The following is a 23,396-nucleotide window of genomic DNA, read 5'->3' on the forward strand; positions in this document are numbered from 1 at the left end:
TTGAAGACCAGTGATGAGGCCAGAAATGTTGTACGGAACTTAATCGACACCCCTGAAGACGGCCAGCGTGCAAAAGGTGAGAGTAGTTGAAATGAGAACCGTACACTCCAAACAGAAAGGAGGAAAAGGGAGTAAGCTATCCTCTGGCGCACTCCGTTTTGTATTGGCGTACTCGTGTTTAAAGTGTAAGATGGACGTGCAGAATGATGCGAAGAGACAGAGTGTGGAACGACCAAATGCGAAGGACCGTCAAAGTCACATATGTTGAAAATGGCTATGAGGGAAATGAAAGGCGCTGTAACTGTCGACGCCATAGCCGCACTGTGATGGAGAGAAGGAAAGAGGAAGTGAAAGAAGAAAGATGTGCCGTAGTGGAGGGCTCCGGAATAATTTCGACTACCTGGGGATTATAAGGTGCGAAGAAGTTCAAGAGAGAACGGGTTAATTATAGGGAGAAGCGGAGGGGCTCGCCAAGAACAGTGGCCCCAACCAAAAATAGGACGAAACTTTCGAGAGGAGGAAAAATAAAAGCCTCTGAACAGTTTATGAACGGTGTGGATAAATTTTTTCAAGGGAGCAGGCAACGGCAAAGGTATTGCAAATCCCCCATCGAGATGACTCCGAACATACGCCAAGGCTACGACTACGTCGGGTCGGGTTTCTTCACTTAGTCTCGTGGTTATAGTGCGGAGAAGACGATGACAGATAGGAGATAAACACAGCTGCTTATCTCAACTTTTTTAATGGAAGGCCAGAAACACAGCTAAGCTATACACATGCACATATGCAGGAACCTGTGCTTCTCGCCTTGCATTGACATGTTGAGAGTAGGTCTTGTGTGAGCTTCTTCCTTTTTCCGCTCTATAACTTGTGGGGACCTGCCCTGCAGCCCCTGAGTTTGCTTTCCCGCGAGGCACCGTGCAGCGGCGGTCTCACCTCGAGGCTGAGCGGATTCCCTTGTCAGTTACATTAACTGGCAAGAGAGGGCGCCAGCGTCGCTGCGCGGGAGACTGCTGAAGCCTGCCCGCGGGAGATGGGCTCTCTTGGCCTGGGATAATCGCCGCGATCGGACGCGTCGCTCGCGGCTCCGCTCTTCGCCGGCGGGGCGAAGAAGCGACGGGGAGACAGGCTCCCGTACTCGCCCCGTTCGGCCTGCGGAGTTTATATCCCTTGCCCTAGCGCGGGCGAACATTCGCTCGGAACCTTGCTGGTGAGTCGGACGCCCTCGATTCATTAGCGTACCTTGTTGCTAGCTGGCGTTATTGTTTCTGTAGCAATAAATGCCTGTTTGTGTCAGCCAATGTGTCGTTCCTTTGTTCCCCCAGAGCAAGGCCCGCCGTGGTCGGCGAGCGCTCGGTAGCGTACGCGATCACGGGGTGGGGTCCGGGCGGCTTTGAACCGTGTCAGCCGCGATTGAGTGGGGAGAAAGTACTTATCTCCCCAATTCAACCCCACAAACTATGACCGTACGTTTATTACGTTAATAATAATAATAATAATAATAATAATAATAATAATAGGTTTTGGGGGAACGGATATGGGGCAGTATCCGTCTCATATATCGTTGGACACCTGAACCACGCCGTAAGGGAACGAAAAAAGGAGGGAGTGAAAGAAGGAAGGAAGAAAGAGGTGCCGCAGTGGAGGGCTCCGGAATAATTTCGACCACCCGGGGATCTTTAACGTGCATTGACATCGCACAGCACACGGGCGCCTAAGCGTTTTGCCTCCATAAAAACGCAGCCGCCGCGGTCGGGACGTCAGCCCGAAAGTTAGTTTTTGGAACGACAAACTAACCCGCCGCGGTGGCTCAGTGGTTAGGGCGCTCGACTACTGGTCCGGAGTTCCCGGGTTCGAACCCGACCGCGGCGGCTGCGTTTTTATGGAGGAAAAACGCTGAGGCGTCCGTGTGCTGTGCGATGTCAGTGCACGTTAAAGATCCCCAGGTGGTCGAAATTATTCCGGAGCCCTCCACTACGGCACCTCTCCCTTCCTTTCTTCTTTCACTCCCTCCTTTATCCCTTCCCTTACGGCGCGGTTCAGGTGTCCAACGATATATGAGACAGATACTGCGCCATTTCCTTTCCATAAAAACCAATCATTATTATTATTATTATTAACGACAAACTAGTTTCCTGCGTGTATGCGTCGAGTCGCTGGTGACTGCCGTTGTTGATGAGGCATGGGCTAATCTTTAAGGCGTGTGCGACATGCGCTTGTTTTAGTATGGGCGCATTTGTTGTAGCGAGCTCGCCGAAGCGGCTCAGAGATATACAAGTTCTAACTGCTGATGATCCTGTCTTGTCATCTGGGCACCTCTGCGCTAGAAATGCTGGCGCCTTTCGGAAGAGACTTGCGGGATAGGAGTGCAGAACAATGGATGCTAAAACACGCTCAACACACACCATGCGTGGTATGTACACCGTCAGGCCGCAGTGAAAATCGAACAGCGCCTGTCATCAAAACAAAACATATTACTTGTGTACTTTCAGCTGCTGCGCACAGATATACCGTGGTTCATGTTTAGGGAAGAATGTCTACCGAGGTGTACGGGGTGTTTTACCTAAGACTTCCCACAATTTCTAAAAATAGGCTTTTTGAGTTAGAAGAGCGCTTCTTTCGGCATAGCATTGTCAGCGGTGTAGTACATCAGAGTACAGCTAAGATGTACTAAACGGCGGGCTGTTTAACCAGTCTTGAATAGTTAACTTTTTAACTATTCCTGTCAAGGTCCTTAGTTATTGAGAGGCGTGTAGCCCACCGTAAGTAATGTCCATACCCGTTTTTAGAATTTCGAAAACGTGGTTACTCTCGGCGCTGTGGCCCAACAAATTTTGGCTACATCGCGCCAAAATACATGCGCTTTCGAGATGCTTGCAGACAAAGCGACCTCTCCAGTGCACGTAACTAGTCGAAATAGCCAAGATATGTTGGGCCACAGCGCCGATGGTTTGCGCGTTTTTGAAATTCTAAAAACTGATATGTAAATTGCGTACGGTAGGCTAGGCGCCTCTCAGTAATTAAGGAGCCTAACGGTAACAGTTAAAAAGTTAGCTATTGAAGATTAGTTGACCAGCCTGATAGTTAGAACGTATTAGCTGTACTCTGATGTACTACACCTCTGACAATGCTAAGCCGAAAAAAGCGCTTTTCTAAATCAAAAAGACTCTTTTTAAAAATTGTGGAAAGGTCTTAGGTGAAAAAACTACATTCACAAACCAGTTGTACAGGAATATCTCAGTGCAAAGTGGAAAAGTACGGCATTTAATAATAATAATAATAATAATAATAATAATTGGTTTTTGGGGGAAAGGAAATGGCGCAGTATCTGTCTCATATCGTTGGACACCCGAACCGCGCCGTAAGGGAAGGGATAAAGGAGGGAGTGAAAGAAGAAAAGAAGAAGAGGTGCCGTAGTGGAGGGCTCCGGAATAATTTCGACCACCTGGGGATCTTTAACGTGCACTGACATCGCACAGCACACGGGCGCCTTAGCGTTTTTCCTCCATAAAAACGCAGCCGCCGCGTGTTCGAGTTTCCGGCCTGACTGTGCCGGCATTTCTTTCTCTCGCTCCTTCTATTCCTTCCGCCCTTTCGCTCAACTCATTTCTACCCTCACTTAACGGCACGGGTGCTTATTAGGAGTGAGGCAGTAACGGGGTATTTTTCTATCATAGTAACAAAACCTGCCCTAGCATAACCTCACCTAGCCTCGCCCACAAGTAATGTGGCCTAAGCTAGTCCTTTCTAGCCTAGCCCAAAAGTATACCCATTGTAAGCGCCCCACCCTCCGAGTCGTAGAGGGCCCTCTGGTCTGTTGTACGTACGTGCGTAAAACACGTGTCAAGTGGTACAGCAGCAATCCAGAGAGCAACTGTCCAAAGAACACGTGTAATCGCCGCATGCTCAAACAACGGAAATGCGATAGTAGCGCTTGTGTCTGCCCGTCCTCATGCGCGGCTACCGACACTTCTGTGCGTCCACGAGCCCGCGATGGGGGCAATTTATTTCCTATACATTTTCATTCGAAGATAAGCCGGAGAAAAGGAAGACAAAAACCTAATTTGCTAGCTCAGGCGTTGCGAGGGACCATATGTCCAACATCTTTGTGCCGTTGTGTTTCGTACAGGCGTAGCTGCGATGCTTGCTCGCGCGTTCCTGGCTATGCTATCATCTCAGACGCTCGCGAGAGTGTTTCCACCGCCTTGCCAACACAGGATACAAGGCGGTTCTTGCTCGGCTGTGCACCGCTTCCTCCTGTCTGTCCACTGCACTACTTCGGAGCTGTACATAGACAATGCTGCATACACAAACGCACGCAAAGGTGCCCGCATTGGGCGAGACCCTCGCTCGCTGCCCCCCCAGCTCCCGTGAGCACGCGCTCGCGTGTTTGTCGCATGCAAACAGAGGGATGCAATGCAAGCGGCGGTGTCCGAGCGGGATTTCGCGGCTCGCTGCCCACCTTAGCTGCCCGCCGAGGCCCAAGGAGGCCTAAGCGGTGGATGCAAAGAAAGAAAGAGAAAAGAAAAATTGGGTGAAAGGAAGCGGAGGTAATGAATGAAGGATGAAGAGGAACGAAGATGACACGGAGGAGAACAGGAGTGAAAGAAAGAAAAAAAAGAGAGAAGATGGGAAAACCTGGGTGGACACAGCCAAGGGAAGAACGGAGGATAATAGAGATAGGATAGAGACAAAGAGAGATGAGAAGGAAAGCAGGAATGGGGAAGAGAAAGATGTGCAGAAAAAGATATACAGATGGAAGAAATGAAATGGAGAGAGTTCCTTTAGTTGTGCTCAGGGAGATAAGGGTGTAGGGTGGATAGGAGGGCGGAGAGGAGGGAAGGGTGGAGAGGACGGTTGGAGCAACGCGTCTCCGACTTGCTAGACTGGATAGGGAAGAAGTGAGAGAGAGAGATAGAGAGAGAGAGAGAGGAAAGATGGAGGGAAGTGGTGACGCCATAATGAAATGAGCAACTTGATGTAACCAAGACGTGTAGTGAACACAGGAGCTGACACACATTTCCTTCACAGGCTTATCATTTCCTCGGGAGCAGGTGTCCAAGACATAGTGCACACGTTAAAAAACACAAACGGGTTATCTTGCGTCTCATGACAAATGAGAGGTTGAGGCTTTTGAAGCTTAGTACTGTGAATTTGAAACTTGGTAATGTGGTGATCCGTGGAGTAAACTAGGGAGGTGCGAATTAGTGAGACACTAATTAGAGTAACATTATGTGCGCAGACTGCAGTGTGGAAGAGTTCAAACACAGGAATGTGGTAACTGTGTTGTGATAGCTCTGATAAATGTGAGTGTGAACAAAAACAGTGACTGCCTGTGAAGAGCAAAAACAGAAGGGAGGTATTAACGCTGTCGCGTCGTAAGAGAGACACCTGAAGCGAGATGTTAACGCTGACGCGCGATAAAGATTAAGCTTAGGTGCCCACATAATTTTTTTCCCGCTTAATTTAATTGGTATAGAACTTGTCATCATCAATTCTCCACGTTGCTCGAAATGCACAACGAGAAAAACAACAAAAATATGCATCGAAAGGTTTATCCCGACTTGAAATATTCCTACCAACTGCTCCAACGCAAAAAATACAATAAAATTCTTGTCACAAACGTCTTTGTCTGAGCCGTTGCACTTTTCCAACACCGATAACATACAATAGTTATTATACAGACGAGACGTTTCGTTTTTATTATAAATATAGCAGGAGACGTATATTTGATTAAGCGGCGACTGAAACGAATTTATGTTCTTCAATAGGGCGCCTTGTAAATTGTGAGGGCGCCTGAGGAGCAATGTCTTTCCGGGGAGAGCTTAAATGCGGCAAAACAAATGTTGCGAAGTTTAGCTTTTACACCTTCCAATGTCTCTAATTCTGGACATCTTTTATTTTTTTCCCCCTGAATCTGTGCCTTCTAAAGTGACTTCCCGCGCATTCGCCGCATGCAAATCCAGAAGAAATTCCATAATATGGTACTCTCGGAAATCGAATATCGCTGGCATTTGGTAGTGCTGACAACTTGCACCGTATGAAAGGCACAAGAAGATGTCATCTTGCTTCAAGTTCAGTGCCCCCCCCCCCCCCCCCCCCCCCCCCCGCTGTGGCTCAGTGGTTACGACACTCGGCTGTTGACCCGAAAGACGCGGGTTCGATCCCGGCCGCGGCGGTCGAATTTCGATGAAAGCGAAATTGTAGAGGCCCGTGTGCTGTGCGATGTCACTGCACATTAAAGAACCCCAGGTGGTCTAAATCTCTGGAGTCCTTCACGACGGCGTCCCTCATAGTCTGGGTGGCTTAAACCCCCTTAAACCAAACCTAATACTACTACTACTACTACTACTACTAAATATAATAATAATAATTGGTTTTTGGGGAAAGGAAATGGCGCAGTGTCTGTCTCAAGTATCGTCGGACACCTGAACCACGCCGTAAGGGAGAGATAAAGGAAGGTGTGAAAGAAGGAAGGAAGAGAGGTGCCGTAGTGGAGGGCTCCGGAATAATTTCGACCACCTGGGGATCTTTAACGTGCACTGACATCGCACAGCACACGGGAGCCTTAGCGTTTTGCCTCCATAAAAACGCAGCGGGTTCGAACGCGGCCAAACCTAACAAAGAATTGGTAATGAACCGAGCACTCCCGGCTCGTTTCGGCACTGTATAATTACTTTTAATAAGAAGTAATTACCCGCAATATTGCATTTCTATACGCCCAATGTCACTTGTTTGTACCCGCGACTAGCAAAAGCTCTGCCGATCCCGTTGATTTGGCCACTGCTACTGCGTAGTGCGAGTTAATGAAATCAAAGTAAAACGCCCATCACTCAAAACAGAAGGGGTAAAAAGAGAGTAAACTGCCCCCTAGCGCACATGCGAGCTTGAGGACGGCTTACCTCCTTTTTACACCCATAGAGGCGTTTTTATGGAGGAAAAGCGCTAAGGCGCCCGTGTGCTGTGCGATGTCAGTGCACGTTAAAGATGCCCAGCTGGTCGAAATTATACCGGAGACCTCTACTACAGCACCTCTTTCTTCCTTTTTTCTTTCACTCCCTCCTTTATCCCTTCCCTTACGGCGCGGTTCAGGTGTCCAACGATATATGAGACACATGCTGCGCCATTTCCTTTCCCTAAAAGCCAAATATTATTATTATTATTATTATTATTATTATTATTATTATTATTATTATTATTATTATTATTATTATTATTATTATTATTATTATTATTATTATTATTATTATTATTATTATTATACGCGTATTCGTGATTAGAAAGCTCCAGAACCCTGCAAGTCTTAGAAAGCGTCGGTTTACGGGCTACCTGCTTGGTTGGTGTCACAGACTCCACGTGATAACACCGGTTCGTGAATGGCATAAGCCTGTAACATCGCGATAAGCGGCGATGAGATAATGCGATAGTAGATTCCTAAGTGTCTTGGACATTCGTTTGTGAACAGGCCATCGCATCGTGTTGCTTATCTCAACATTGGTTATCACTACGTGCCACTGAACTGCTATCGGCCATTCGGGAGTTATGAACCCCCTATAATATTGCCTTTATTTATGGGTCGTTGGTTATCGCGATGTACCGCGGTATTGGTTCAAGACTGAAAACAGCGCGGAAAACGGGACAAGATGGAGAGAAGCAACACACACAACACCGAACTTACAACTGAGTGTATTTCATGCGAGAGCGTAGTAAATACAGGTAGTACGCAAAAAAACTGAAAGAACACCATGATATAAGATTGATACTATTGCAGGTCAAGGTAGCCTTTTTAGATATTGACCTGCAATAGTATGAATCTTGTATCATGGTGTTCTTTTAGTTTTTATGTGTACTTCCTGTATTTATTGCGCTTTCGCATGAAATACACTCAGTTGTAAGTTCGGTGCTGTGTGTGTTGCTTCTCTTTATGTCGTCCCGTTTTTTTGCGCCGTTTTCAGTCTTGAATCATGAATCAACTGGCCGAACAATCCTCCCTTTTGCACGGTATTGGTGCTGGTAAATCCGCAAAGCATGAATAATGACCTTCTCACCTCCCTTGTGGCAGAAGGATTTGTTTCTGAGCTAGTTGGTGGTTCATGATGCAAAGGAACTACAGCCGACAAATAAGCGCCACGGAGCAAAGAAGACACGTACTCATGGCTGACGAACAACTGAGGTTTACTGCAGCTGCAAAAACACACACATATACATGGTGTTGCACCTAAGGCATTTAAGGTCCATTCAATTCACCTGCACTCCCCGCACCAGTTCTGTAAAGTTCCGCGGAGGTGCCGCGAGCGTGCAGCGCCAGTTCCAGAAGTTCAAGTGCTGCTTGGCACTGGTTGCTTCCAAAACGAATGGTCAAGTGCGGGCCTGTTCGTCTGCTAGCCTTGGCGTCGCCACCAAATTGCAGCCAGCAGCGTGGCGCCCAAATAAACGGCCGCCAACATCCCGAACCACGTGAAGAATTTTCAAACAGCACATATCGCAGCGAAGTGTTGCCATGAATCAGCCTCGATGCAACCTCACGGCAGCTAAGCGAAACGCAGGTGTGTTCTTTTACGGAACACGACTGAGGTGTGCGCGCGCCGACATTAAGCGGTTGTTGCAACAACGTGCATAATGCGCTTCATGCACGTGTTTACTTGTTAGTTAACATAACCGGTTTCGAGTACTAATATAACTTTTTTAGTACCAAAGAAAGACGCCGGTGACGGGCCCGTCGAGAGCACGATGGTCGAGAGATGCAAGGTGCCGGCGAGGGCCATCGTCCCCACCTCCGTCGCCGACTTCTCGGGTGGCCAATCACGTTTCATAAGAGTCGGCGGGCCCGTGTGAGGCACCGTTCTCATCGACGAGTGGAATAAATTGAGTATCACCACCGTTTATCGCAAAGCGCAAGCCATCACCGCACAAGCCGTCGTCTGCTTCCATGGCGACTGCGGCTGCACCATTTCGGCACCGACCAGTGAGGAAGTGCAGAGTTGTCCTGAACTTTCCTGAATTAGACCTGCACAACGTCTGCACTTTTTTGAAACGAATGGCGTCGTGCAGACGGCGCCATCTTGCACCGCTGAAACGAATGGCGAAGTGCAGCACCGCGAGAACCAGTTCACGTAGTGCAGGCGAATCGAACGGACCTTTAAAAATAGGTTGTTTGAGTTAAAAGAGTGATTTTTTCGGCATAGCATTCTCAGTGGTGTAGTACATCAGAAAACAGCTAAGAAGTGCTAACTACTACGCTGATTAACTAATACTGAATAGCTAAACTTTTAACAATTACTGTTAGATTCATTAGTTATTGAGTGGCGTGTAGCCTTCGGTAAGTAATATCCATATCAGTTTTTAGAATTTCGAAAAAGCGGTCATCCTCGGTGTTGTGACCTAACGAATTCTGGCTAGATCGCGCCAAAATACCTGCGCTTTTGAGAAGCTTGCAGGCAAAGCAACCTTACTCGTGCACGTAAACCGTCAAAATAGCGAAAATTCGTTAGGCCACAGCGCCAAGGGTAACCGCGTTTTCGAAATTCTAAAAACTGATATAGATATCACTTACCGTAGGCTACACGCCACTTAACAATTTACGAGCCTAACAGTAATAGTTAGAACTTAATTAAATACTAGTTAACCAGCCTACTAGTTAGCACGCCACAGGTGTATTATGATGTACTACACCGCCGACAATGCTGTGCCAAAAAAAAAGAAATGCGCTCTTCTAACTCAAAAAGCCTATTTTTAGAAATTGAGTGAAGTCATAGGTAAAATACCCTGTATAGTGAATGAGGGAGAGGAGGGTACTAAAAAGAGGAAGGTACACTGTGTAAAGGCGAGTGGTCAGAATTAGTCGCGTCAGAGCAAAATCACAAAAAAAAAGAGAGGTAAAACCACTAAAATACGGGAGTGTGCCTGTTTTTGCAGCAATAAAGCTCAATTATTAGTCAGCCTTGTGTACCTGTCTTCTTTAATGAGTGCCGTCTATTTATCAGCTGTAGTTTCTTTCCATTTCTTATCGCAGCCGGTTATCGAGATACGCTATCCCGTGGTTGTCGGCCATTCACCAACTAACTCTGTCTGTGGTTAGCTGACTCCGGCAGCTGCTCGGTTTTAGTTATACGCAAGCATCTGAGTATGTCGAAACGAGCCAAGAAAATGCATTGGTATACGCGACCCGAAGAACTCTCCTAACAAAGCCGAAGCGAGACCGGGCGGAGAAATGGGAAAGGAGGCTGGAGTCCGTGAGTCAGCGCCATGTCTCGAGCGATGGTGCGTAAAGATCCTTTGGAACCTAACAATGCCTTTTGCTTCTTTGCAAGTCTGAGTTCCAGCGGGCTGCGACAATGGTGTCATTGTCATCGGGGACGCTTGGGAGAAGCTTGTAGTCGAGGGTGAGAGAGACACCGCGGGTGTTTTGCGAAAGAAATAAAGAATCCAGAAGACGTCGCAGATGTGACTTGCTTGTCTTCTTGAGCGGGAAGAAGACAAAATGTTCAGAAAGGAAACAATGAGCCAGACAAGGTACTGAATGACACAAAGACGAGGCAAGAAACCAAAGAGTGGGATTGAAGGTAGCCGTAGGGACTGAATTTATATGTAAATGGCAATCTTATTCGTCGAGCCCATGCTGTGAATTTTATATAAACGAATTGGAATCAGTGAGGCGTCCAATTATCTCTATTTTCCTTCTTTACGCCGAAAGCTATGCTACCACAATACAAAAAAAATTCGTGTCTATAGGCAACCTGCAACCCTTATAAAAATGGTCTCTAGACAGTCTATAGACTCCTTATAGACTCTAGTGCCTTCCTGTAGATATTTCTTTTCGCCTATTCATAGTCTATAGACTGTCTATAGAGAAAAGTCTACTAAAGTGTATGGCCATATATCTATAGATTGTCCATAGACTGTCTATAGCATTTGTATTGCCTATAGACTGTTCTCTAGGGTTGTCTATAGAGAATTGTCTATAGAGAATCAATAGAATTTACAGACAGAAGTCTATGGACAGCCTATAGACTGTCTAAAAAATTTTGTAAGCGAATGCAGCTTGCCGCGTCGATCGTTGCACCGTAGTACACAGATTAGCGATGGGAGAGAATTTTTTAGGCGTGACTGCAGTACCTTTCTACGCCACCTGACTGCGTTTGTAGGCATGAACTTCGGCGGTCTGTCGAAGCCACACGTGGCGTTTGTCAACTAACTGGGCTACGCCAGGAGCGCGTAGGCGAAGAATGTTATCAGTCCAGCGCGCATACTTTTTCGTTCACCGAGTGGACTCGTGTTTATCGGGATCCAGGCGGCTGACGGCAGCAGTTTTCAGGTGCATGATGCAACAACTTTTAGTGGCAGCCATGCTTGCTGGCTGTTGACTATGGAGTATAATGATGTTTTTCTTCCTGATGCAGCTGTGCACTCAACTACCTTTTAAGGAGAAAGCCTTATATGGCCTATCAGCAATAAGAACCGGCATCATTGTCGGCGTCCGAGAAAAGTTCAGAAAACCCCCAGTGACGTCAACAGCAGAGCAAAAATTTCTTCCCAAGATGTGGGGTATCGAACCAAGGACCTTGAGATTGGAAGGCGAGCACAAAACCCACACGTCACAATACCTCGTTGCTCTATAACGAATAAAGGTGAACGTAGTGTATGCGTACTGTATGGTAATGAGTTGGTGTGTCATTAGAAAGGAAGGAAAAAAATACCAATTAAAAATCTAACGCTTTCGCCTTCAAAGCACATAAGTCGATCGTACTTTTTGGGCTTACAACTGAGACATTTTGAAACATTAGCTGTTCCTAATAACGATAGGTTCGCGCACTGAACGTTCCATTGTCGGTAGATTCCAGCAGATTAATTTTGCTCAAGACGCTTGAACAACGTATAAGTTCTAAAAAACTCCGGCCCCTCCAGTTCGTGGGGGGTTACCAGGTCAGAACACCAACCGAACTGCCCCCCCCCCCTCCCCCCAAATTTCCCCCGTTTAGAGAGCACGTTCGATTAAACGTGCTTTCTAAATCAGCTTTCACCTTCCTTATGCTGCCCACGCGGTAAACAGCTTTCACTACCTCCTGGTATTGCGATCGGAGCTCACATGCATGCAACAAGAAGAGAGAAGCTAGACATCTCTTTCAGCAACGCGGCGACTTACTGCCACATTTTGTTATTCATTTAACAGCTTTTGTTTTGGCAATCTTCGGTGGCGGATGCACAGCGACATATACGTGGGTGGCCCCTTGTTTCTCGTGCCTGGAACGTGGTTCCTGCCAGCGCGCGATCCATTGCGGATGGTTTGTTTTCGTGCCGTACGACCGACGTCCGCATTCGTATGCCGATTCGCACGAGCAGTGGAGCGGTGAAATGCAGGAACGATTGATTCGTATCGGGTTGCGTGTATATATATATATATATATATATATATATATATATATATATATATATATATATATATATATATATATATATATATATATATATATATATATATATATATATATATATATATATATATATATATATATATATATATATATATATATATATATATATATAATTCTGTCGTCCGACTTCTGTTTTGTTCCTGTTTTATCTTTATTTTTTTATTTACTTTTCCGCTGGTCGCGGCTGCGTAGACAGCGATATCATATTGCTGCGGCGCCCAGAGAGGGTTGCGATCTTTCCGATTCTCCATTTCCCCGCCACCCAAAAAGAAAAATAAAACAATCAGAGAAATAGAGAGAGAGAGAGAAATTGAATAGAAAAGGAAAACACATGAGCCTGATGTCGTTTTGCGAGCCGTTATGTCGATTTTTGCACTTTGATTCGTGAAACTAAAGCGCCCTTTGGGAGCCCGCAATACCGATGCTTGTAGCTCAAAGCGAGCGCTGAACGAAATGCGCGCGGTAGTATTAGGTGCGCATTGTGCGACCATATGAGAAGAGGATTTGAACGGGACCTGGAAAAGGCCGAGGAATAGCGGGCAGTTTCATTTCGAATCAAATTTCTGTTCTGCCGCGGACTTGCTTCTCTTTTTGTTCGCTTTGCGTCAAGGTAAAGAGACACCGATAACGTTTAAAATAAGCTTTTTCTTTTTCAACAATACACAACGCAATTCGGCAGAAGCCGTGCGCACGTGGCATACATAGCTCTCGTAAACACGATGGATTTGTCGCTGTTATAACCGTGACAAACCTCACCCAGTAGTAAAAACTACAGAAACGTGTCAAAAATACGACATAAGGCTTTGTAGTTTTGTCGGAAAGATCGATATATCTGTTGTTTTTTAGTACTTTGCTGTAGTAATGTAGTTTTCCTGTACTACTTTACTGTTGTTACTACAGAGAATTTTGTTGTCGGTGTAGAAACTTCGGTTGTTACTAAAGGATTTTGGTCAGAAATATTACATGTACAAAGTTTGTTGTATCGACAGAAACATTTCTGTTGTGTTTTTAGACTGCGCAATGGCCAAAAGCTGGGACACAACGCATTATTATAAACAACTCTTTTATGCAATAGAGGCCTACATACTGCAATAAACAAAAGGCGCTTTTCTTTTCACGAAAAAAAAATGGCAGCTGTTGTGTCGCCACGAATCCGAGCGAAGAAATCGGACTTACTAATGCTAGTCCTTCAACAGTTGGCACTGGCCTTACTCCACGCCGTCTACATAGTCACCGCACTCACGTATACACGGATGGCTCGATCTCATCTACTAGTTCAGCTTACGCCGTGGTAATTCGTGCTAGACAGGCCAGTATTAACCAAATAATTTCGCATAGGAGAACCTCTAACAGGACAGAATTGGCAGCTCTTCGTAAGGCTGTACAACCGACCAGCAAACACACCACAAACTGGCTGTGTTCTGCGATTCTAAAGCTGCCCTCAATGTCTCAAATCCGCCTTACGTCATGGCGACCACGAGCAATCAACAGCGGAGATGAGACATCTACAACACGGGACACTGGAAGAGGGTCACGACGTTGTCTACCAGCGGCTGCCAGGACAGAGTGGAATTGTCCGAAACGGCTTAGCTGCCAATGCAGCTAGATCAGCCCACGGGAGTGCCAACGTTGTCCGGATACCACTGACAAGAGCCGGCGCAGCAGGACAACTGGGAATGCTTTCCCGAAACGGGACTTTAGCGTCTTGGTCTGCACCAGAAGGCTTGGCATGCCGTTCGAACCACCTCGACCCCTTACTTCAACTCAATCCTCCGTCCGGCCTCTCCCGCTGCGATGCTACGCTGTTGTGTCGCCTGTGGCTGGGAGTGGCGCTTACAAATGCCTACTCCCACTTAATCGCTATGGCAGACTCTCCTGGGTGTGAGAACTGCGGGTGCGACGAGACAATTGAGCCCCTACTTTGTGATTGTCCTCGGTTTGAGCGTGAGCATGTCCTGGCTGCAACGCTCCGCCGCTCAGATCCTCATCCCCTTACAAAAGCCAAGATTCTGGGCCCTTGGAATAAACCATCTAAGGAGAAAGCTATGAAGGCGCTATTGAATTTCATAAAGGACTTTCGGTTGAGTTCAAGGTCGTAAGATATCGGTGTGTGCCCCGTGTACCCAGCGTGTTTTGTACGCGCCTGATCATGGAAGACAGTTGGGCTAGTTGGTGTGTATTCGTTAGTGACTGCGACATTGCAACTAGCGTGGAAAGCACAAGGACAGAGGCAAAAGGAACAGACGAGACAGCACGCTAGTTGCAATGTCGCAGTCACTAACGAGTACGCGCCTGCGGACACGTGCAAAACTGATCTCCCATTCCTCTCTTCCTTTCGTTTTCCTCCCTTTGGCCCTCATCCAAGGTGTACGGTAGCATACTGGGCGTCGCCTAGTTCACCTCCCAGACTTTCTGTTGTTCTCATTTTGTTCTCTCTCTGGGGGGCTACACTTTAGACACCAATGTGCCTATATAGGAGTATAAAGGAGCGAGCTGCACTCCCTCCATTTTATAAAAGATAATAATTAATAATAATAATAATTGGTTTTTGGGGAAAGAAAATGGCGCAGTATCTGTCTTATATCTCATTGGACACCTGAATCGCGCCGTAAGGTAAGGGAGAAAGGAGGGAGTGAAAGAAGAAAGGAAGAAAGAGGTGCCGTAGTGGAGGGCTCCGGGATAATTTCGACCACCTGGGGATCTTTAACGTGCACTGACATCGCACAGCACACGGGCGCCTTAGCGTTTTTCCTCCATAAAAATGCAGCCGCCGCGGCCGGGTTCGAGCCCGGGAACTCCGGATCAGTAGTCGAGCGCCCTAACCACTGAGCCACCGCGGCGGGTTTTATAAAAGACAGCTCTTCTCTCTTTAGAGTGTAGCTGCTGCAGATAGATCATTTCCAAAGACTGCATGAAGAAACCAGGACGGAGAAACATGAGAAGACACACACAACGCGGGCGTCCGACGAAATGACGTCACAACTCCCTCGCGGCCTGGTCTTCCCCACAGACCTCGTGCCCTCGCCTTCCCCGGTGGATCGCCATTTTCGTACATCGTATGTGTTGGCCACAGCATGTTTGGAGTTCCTGAGGGGAACGCCAGCTCAAGCAACGACAGCTCAGGCAACGAAAGCGATAGGAGAGGCGAGATAAGAAAAAGCGTGCGCGAGGAAAAAAAACAAAAACAAAGCGAAATAGTTGCAAATTCGAATCATACGAAATCAAGAGGAAGAAATGGGCTTGGGCAGGGCACGTACGGCGAAGGCAAAATAACCGCTGGTACATAAGGGTAACGGGGTGGATTCCAAGAGAAGGCAAGCGTAGCAGGGGGCGGCAGAAGGTTAGGTGGGCGGATGAGATTAGGAAGTTTGCAGGCATAGGGCGGGCGCAGCTGGCTAAGAACATGGTTAATTGGAGAGACATGGGAGAGGCCTTTGCCCTGCAGTGGGCGTAGTCAGGCTGATGATGATGATGATGATGATTTTATACGAAGCTGCCGTACTGTACTAGTAAAGCGATCACGAGGCGTTGATCGTTACCGCGGCTTAAGCGGCGTGCAGTAAATTTAACGCACTGGGTGTTCTCCGGCCACGTTTCATTTGCTTCCATCGTGGTCGTATACTACACGAGTATCGCAAGGTGTCCGCTGAGCGTCGCCACAGTTGACAAGCGCCACGCTACGCATAATGACGAGGCGTAAAGCGTTCGTGCCACCATCTGTTAATCCACGCTCGAGTCACTATTATTACAGCGAAAACTTTGAGGCGGCAGCCCAGCTGTTGCTGTGGTCAAATTTGCATAATAGCTCAAGTAGTACATCAATAATTTTCCTCCGCGAATTTTGCTATCGCAGACTATACGCGATGTGGCGGCTTCCGAAACTGCACAGAAGCACAAGCATAAAACACTTGGAATGCATTCTGGAGTTCGGTAAGGCGAAGCCTGTACTGGGATTCGCCTGGCCCGAGGCGTTTGTGAATAACGCAAGCCTGGTTTTGTCATTCCGTGACGTCAGACAAAGGAAATCAAGCAACAATAATAATTAATAATTGGTTTTTTGGGAAAGGAAATGGCGCAGTAGCTGTCTGTATCTGTCTGTATCTGACAGAAGCGCTCGTCTGTCGTCTTGTGTGTTTTTTCTCGGTCTCTGTCTAAGTTTTGCGCTACCTTCTTCCATATCATGCAATGCCAACTTCACCGACAACACGCTCATCTGTCTCCTATGTCGTTGGACACCTGAACCACGCCGTAAGGGAAGGCATAAAGGAGGGAGGGAAAGAAGAAAGGAAGAAAGTGGCAAAAGTTGAAATATAGGAGACTGTCGGATAGGACTTAGGTAAAAGAGAATAAGCACAAGCTTTTTAGAAAGTTAGGTAGATGACTTCCCAACAGCACCTGGCCACAGCTTAGCACTGGAGTCAAACCGATATTAGGCCAAAAACGGTGACGAGAACGAGGCAAAAGCGCACAACCATCACACGATGCCAAGAAGACAGGTTTCTCAATGTCAGGCGGGAGCTACTGAGCGTGTTAGGTCATGATTCTGCCAGGGGTGCAGGCCGAATCACGAAATGTTCGCCCCCGCGGAGCGTCATCACCGCGCAGCCTCACGACCTCGGTCGATGGTTGGGCACAGTTCCGCCCAGCTCGGCGGTCTCATTACCCGCCCTGACTGCAGTTGGAATCGGATTACGACTGAGCGAGGAGGCTGGCCGACTCATCCCGCCCTTATATTGCTCCCCGCGCCTTGTTCGTACGTTTATCCCCCCAAAGCTGCGTAGCGCTTGTTTTCCTTGCCAACATCGCCGACAGTGATAGCGGCCGGTCGAGGTGGGGGTTGCCTCGTTCGATTACTGGCGGGAAGCATTGTTGATTGGTCGGTGCGCGACGGCTTTGCTTGTTTGTTTGTTCCGGTGGCGGAAAATGACCGCGTATCCTCGCCCAATTGACGGTGATCGGCGCTGCGGTCTGACTGCGTCGTCTTTGAAGCATAGCTTGCTGACCATCATCATCATCATCGTAGTAGTCGCCATTACGTCATCACAGTCGTCGGCGTCATCTGCATTGCCAGTCCTTTTGAGTGCACTCAAAACTAGTGGCTCTTAAAGTAGTAATGAAATCGTGGTTCTTAGAGGGTCTAAAATACTCTCAGCTCAGGAGCATTTCATTAGTATCCTGCCCTTACAAAACCTTGAGACAGTCTATAGACTGCACATAAATTTGTGCCTATAAAGTCTATACACTTTATATAGACGAACCCTAGAGAAGTCCATAGCCAATAAAAATCCTATAGACAGTCTATAGACAAGCTATAAATTTATGGCCATACACTTTTAGCAGACTTTTTTCTATAGACAGTCTATAGACTATGAGTAGACAAAAATAAATATCTACAGGAACGCATTAGAGTCTGTAAATAGTCTACAGACGGTCTATAGGCCATTTTTTAGAAGGGTGGCCATCACATCAGCCATGCTGTGCCTGCTGCAGGGGCAAAGGCATCCCCCTCTAATCTTCAATTAACCCTGTCCTGCGACAGCTCGGGATCGCATATCCACGCAAACTTCCTGATCTCATCTATCCACCTGACTCTTTGCCGCCCTCTGCTTGTTTACGATCAAGCTGGAACAAGAGCTGGTCACCCTGGCGCAGTACTTGACCACAAACTCCATCATCACCACCACCACCACCACCACCACCATCATCATCATTATCACGAAGATGTCGAAAACGATTGTGAGTATATAGAAGTTCCAGTCCTTAAGCTCAGTAGAATAATCGGACTCTTTGAGATTACACTGATGGCTACTCGGCGCGAAAAGCAGCATTATTTCTCTTTAGGAGAGCCAGATGCATTTGAAGGAAGAAACTTGCATTTCCAGCCAGTGCCATCGAACTTAGCGCCAAGTGCGGCTTCCAAAAATCAAGCGCCAAGAGTGGACCAGTGGCTCGTAACGACACCATTGGCGTGGCTTTTTTTTTAATGCGAAAGCATTATACGTGCCATTAGCACAAAAGCCGTCCGCCGTCCGCCGCCGTCTATGGCACGAAATTCGGATGATGCGGAACCCGCCGGTGTACGATGTCACAAACACATGTAAGTGGACATGTATTCATGAATAATGAAACGTAACGTACCAATGCATACACAGGAAACATATCTCTCTCTCTCTCTCTCTCTCACACACACACACACACACACACACACACACACACACACACACACACACACACACACACACACACACACACACGCACGCACGCACGCACGCACGCACGCACGCACGCACGCACGCACGCACGCACGCACGCACGCACGCACGCACGCACGCACACACACACACACACACACACACACACACACACACACACACACACACACACACACACACACACACACACACACACACACACACACACACACACACACACACACACACACACACACACACACACACACACACACACACACACACACACACACACACACACACACACACACACACACACACACACACACACACACACACACACACACGGTACAGTCAGGCCGGAATGAAACGCGAACAGCGCCTCTGAACAGAACCAAATATTTTCCCCGCAAACTTTCAGCTGCAGTGTAAACATAACGTGATTCATGTTTACGTATAAAGGGTCTACCGAGGTACATATTCATAAGCCGGCTGTAAAGGAATATCTCGCTGCAAAGTAGAAAAGTACGGCATATGGGCGTTTCAATCCGGCCTGATTGTACACGTGCAAACACAACCAACGTTACCCACGCGCACAAACACAAGTACACACACACACGCACGCACATGCACGTAAGCACACGTACACAAACACACACAAACGCGCACTCGCACGAGAGCACAAACACGGGCACACACAAACACACACACGCGCGCGCAGACAGCAACGAAGATCCCAATACGCATTCGCCCAACATTACCGTACAAGTATTCAAGAGTGATTTAATAGCAGCGTTACTGCTTTGTGCACGTCTGTTTAGCGTAGCCCGAAATTTGTATTTTAGCCTTAGTTGTGTTCCGCTTGCGCTGTATGCGTCAACTTTCCGTATTCATGTTTCGGATTGTTCCATAAACTATTCTGGAACGCCCACACTGGCTCTAGAAAGCAGGGTGGTTAAAAGCCTCAACGCGGGCCCCGTATAACCAGGACCGTAGGAATCTCGGATAATGAAATCCTCAACGTCGGGCCCCGCGCCGTGCGCACGCGTGACAGCTCGTGCAAGAGGAGTGTAGTACGGCCTCCCCCTGTGTTCAGGGCCACTGAGAGGCGCGCGCTATTTTGACAAGGACACGTCACATGTTTCTTCGGTCGTCCCGCCCGTGACAACGCGGTCACGTCACGAGGGCGCGCAGGCCAAGCTAGGGCCAAGCTTGGCCGTTGTCGATGACACCTTGCGGTCTGCACTGACGTGAGAGGGCCGACGCTTCGGCGACAGGAAAGGGAAGAAAGAGAGAGGCAGAAAGAAAAAGAAAAAGAAGAAAGGAAGGACGGAAGGTTCTTTTGTTTTCGTCGCTGTCATTGCCATGCTGGAGGACCGAGTGACAGCTTGTGGAGGTTGCCTGCCATACGTTGGTGGGCTTGCTGTACACACAGTTAAGCCTCGCCGCTTGCGTGCTCCGTAGAGTTACGACGAGAGAAGTGCCGAGCCACTGCTTCGGAGCAGGCACCGTACGGTGCGGCGCTTAGTTACCCTAATAGCACTCAGGCGGCCGGTAAACACGGGAGAGTAGCCATCAGTTTGTCCCCCCACGCGAAGGGTTGCGAAGAAGGATGTGCAAAGGAAGAAGGATGGCTTGGGTAGGCGGGTGAGTTAGGCGACGTTGTGTGTGTTCGAGTCACGCGCTCGGATGCACTTATACATGTGGTTAGCCGTCCTCCTTCCTGTGTTCGGTGTTACTTATGGCAGTTATAAATAATAAGCCGATGGCTAAGCGAGAAAGGCGAAAATATTATGCCTGTCGGAGCATGCAGCGGAAATAATGGACACTTAGACCCCCGTCCTTGTAAATGCAACCGCTCGAGAGCTGAGGAAACGCGTTTGAAGGATCGTTTGAAGCTTGGTATATACGATGCATTAATCAGGTTAATGGCTGCACGTAAATATTTTTATTAAAACATTTAAGTCGTGCAGGGTAACAATACTCTTTGCATGAAACAGAGTACCTATTTACGGGCAGAAGTTAACTGAAGGCAGCCGATGCTCAGGTGGGAAGATGAGATTAAGAGCTTTGTAGAGATATCGTAACCACGGTAGGCGAGCTACAGATGGGCTTTTGCCCAACAGATTACTTGGCCTGGGTAAGAGAAGTGGTATGGAGGTAGACGAAGCAAATTTGGTCGACGTTGAATGAACGACCCAATTTAGGCATAACTAGTTCTCCGGCCATTTCCATTGATATTTAGAACACTATGCCGATGTCGACTACATTGCCCATTTTCAGTTTATGCGTGTTTTGCATTCACCGACGGACCTCTCACGAAATGGGTTATCCGCCATTTTCGATATATTGCCTATAAACGACTCTGTTCCACTTAAGTAAATGACCCGCGAAAATTCGCTGCTCGGTTCGTCATTATAGCCGCAAATCTTGCGGGGATAACGACTGACGAAGTCGTTACCCTCGTCGTAAACCTAACTTCTTGAGTAGAGCACCGATCAATGGTGGCTCGCGCAAGTGCAATGACCCTGTGTATCGTCAGTGTCGTGTCTGCGCTGTGGTGGTCTCTTCTCATCACGATCAAAGTGCCCCTCTTTTTCTGTTTTTATATTTTAATTTTTTTCAGAACACTTTACTGCTGAGAGCAAATCACCATTGGCCTACTATAGGAACCGAGGGTACTTCGATCACACTGGTAGGGGGTGTGGTATGTCTTTTTACTATCGGGGAAGTTCATTTTCATAAACATACGAAGAAGTCAATGATCGTGTTCGTGCCGAACTCTTTGCCAACTGTGTTGCGCGCAGAAAGCAAGAAGGGAAGAAGTACATCCCATTTAAGCAGTCATTCGAAGTCCATAGCCTATAAGGATAGCTTTGCGCCCCATACTGAACTGGGAGAAGCGCAACGGAGAAATGGGGAAAGCGCAGGGCGCATGAAGAAGTCTTGGGCCGTCTTTATTGCGTGTCACGCTACGTTCAATGGACAAAGCAAATAGATTCCATTACTGAAAGCATGTAGACCGTTGTTTTCAAAGGGAAGAACTTTCAGCCATGCCTTTAGTTTTAGGCGGAGATCTTATAAGGCATCGCCCTACGTTACGCCACCAAATGCAATGCCTAGGCATTGAAAACGTTGCATAAAAGCTACAAACTTCTAGAATTTCGTCACTAACGATCCGACCACGGAAAATATTCAAAATATTTAGGGATGATTTATGGATAAGTAATGGTGATAAAACAACAGGGAATAGAGAGGTACATATAGGAAACCAAGAGCTAACTACAAAACTACTCCATCACGCCAATGCAGCATTACAATCTTGGAAATTACAGCTTGTTTGGCATTTAGTGTCAGCGTTTAGCGTGGCCGTCCACAGCACGGCTTCGCAGCTATCACTGCGCTACGACAAATACCCACCACGTAGCGGGCTCAAAATTTTATTATTCAGGCACGTAATGCCTGCGTAAAGTAATCCGCAAACTACGCTTATTACGATGGTTAGCTGGCGCCACTTTCTACAGCGCTGCTCAGTTATAGGTTGGTCGGGGGGAAGGGGCGAGGCGTGCTGACCCGTCATCGCGTGCGAACCCGCGATCGACGCAGGGGCCCAAGAATGAGAGAGAGGGCAGTTGGGGGAAGCCCGAAGCCGCCGTCATCTGTGGCACGCCACGGCGAGCATGAACGGCAAGGGTCGACAGAGCGAGCGATCGAGCCAGTGAGCGCGCTTTGGAAGTGTACCGTAGAAGAACGATTGCACAACATGCGAGCAGGCTGCATGCTCGGCTGTGCAATGTGACCTGTATGTGTAGATGCCCCTACCCCTCTATAATACATAGACCTTTAGACGGAGCCCCTACTAGCATTGTACTATGGTGAATTGCGCAAGGTGCAAGAACAGTAATCAGGATGTCGTCCAGAAGCATGAAAAAAAAAAAAGCCCTGTGCGGGATGTCGATCGCTGGCCCCCCTTTCATCCGCGACCTTTCGGGAGAGGAGCTTGACTTGGGCCGTGTCGGTAGACGAGGCACAGGAACTAGTTCCTCTCTTTCTTCTCCCCAACTGATAAGGCAAGAACAGTGAGCGAGGAAGAGAGCCTGATTGCCTTCGTAGTCATTCCTCTCCCTTTTTTCTCCTTTCTGTGTCTCTTATTCGGCCTTGCAGAGAAATTGACGTCCGATTACCCTTAGCGGGACATGCGCTCAGGAGACGGGGTCCGTACATTTTCTCGTCGATGCGGGAGCTAAGAAGTTCATCACCTCCTTTCTTATGCGCCGGACGAAAAAGCTAAAAGCTTACATGAGCAAAAATGAATGTGAATATATCCGCATTTCGCAGTAACGCCAAGCGCGTACTTGATCACTTTGTGTGTTATGCGCACGACCAGAACATTGGCATATTCCGAGCTACACCTGGCATCTCATATTTCATGTGCATATTTTTTCACCCTTGGGAAATTCATCAGAAGGGCAGAGATTAACACATTCTAGAAAAAGGGCAAGCGAAATATACACCATTTTGAAGATAATGAAGAAAGAAGGAGAAGTGCACAGAATTATTAATAGAAAGGCTAAGGTAAGGTTCGTACAATCACCCCTTTGTTATCAGCAATACGCCGTCACACTTTTCGAGGGCGCCAGACGGCAAACATGATTATGGCGGGTTTAAAATATTGGTGCTTGCGTAGTATCTTTGGTGCCTTTGCAGTTGCTGCTGTGAGGATATGCGTGAGATACTTGCGCAGGATTAAGCGCAAATTTGAAGGAATCCTTGA

At 47.6% G+C, this 23,396-nt stretch overlaps 1 protein-coding gene across 1 annotated transcript in view; it reads right to left on the reverse strand.

Moving 5' to 3' along the window:
- LOC144106951 (beta-1,3-galactosyltransferase 5-like) overlaps window positions 1-23,396 on the reverse strand; it is a 128,709-nt gene that overhangs the window by 25,726 nt on the left and 79,587 nt on the right. The window lies entirely within an intron of this gene.

The sequence above is a fragment of the Amblyomma americanum genome, chromosome 10 (assembly GCF_052857255.1).
Source record: "Amblyomma americanum isolate KBUSLIRL-KWMA chromosome 10, ASM5285725v1, whole genome shotgun sequence".
NCBI classification, from domain to species: Eukaryota; Metazoa; Arthropoda; class Arachnida; order Ixodida; family Ixodidae; genus Amblyomma; species Amblyomma americanum.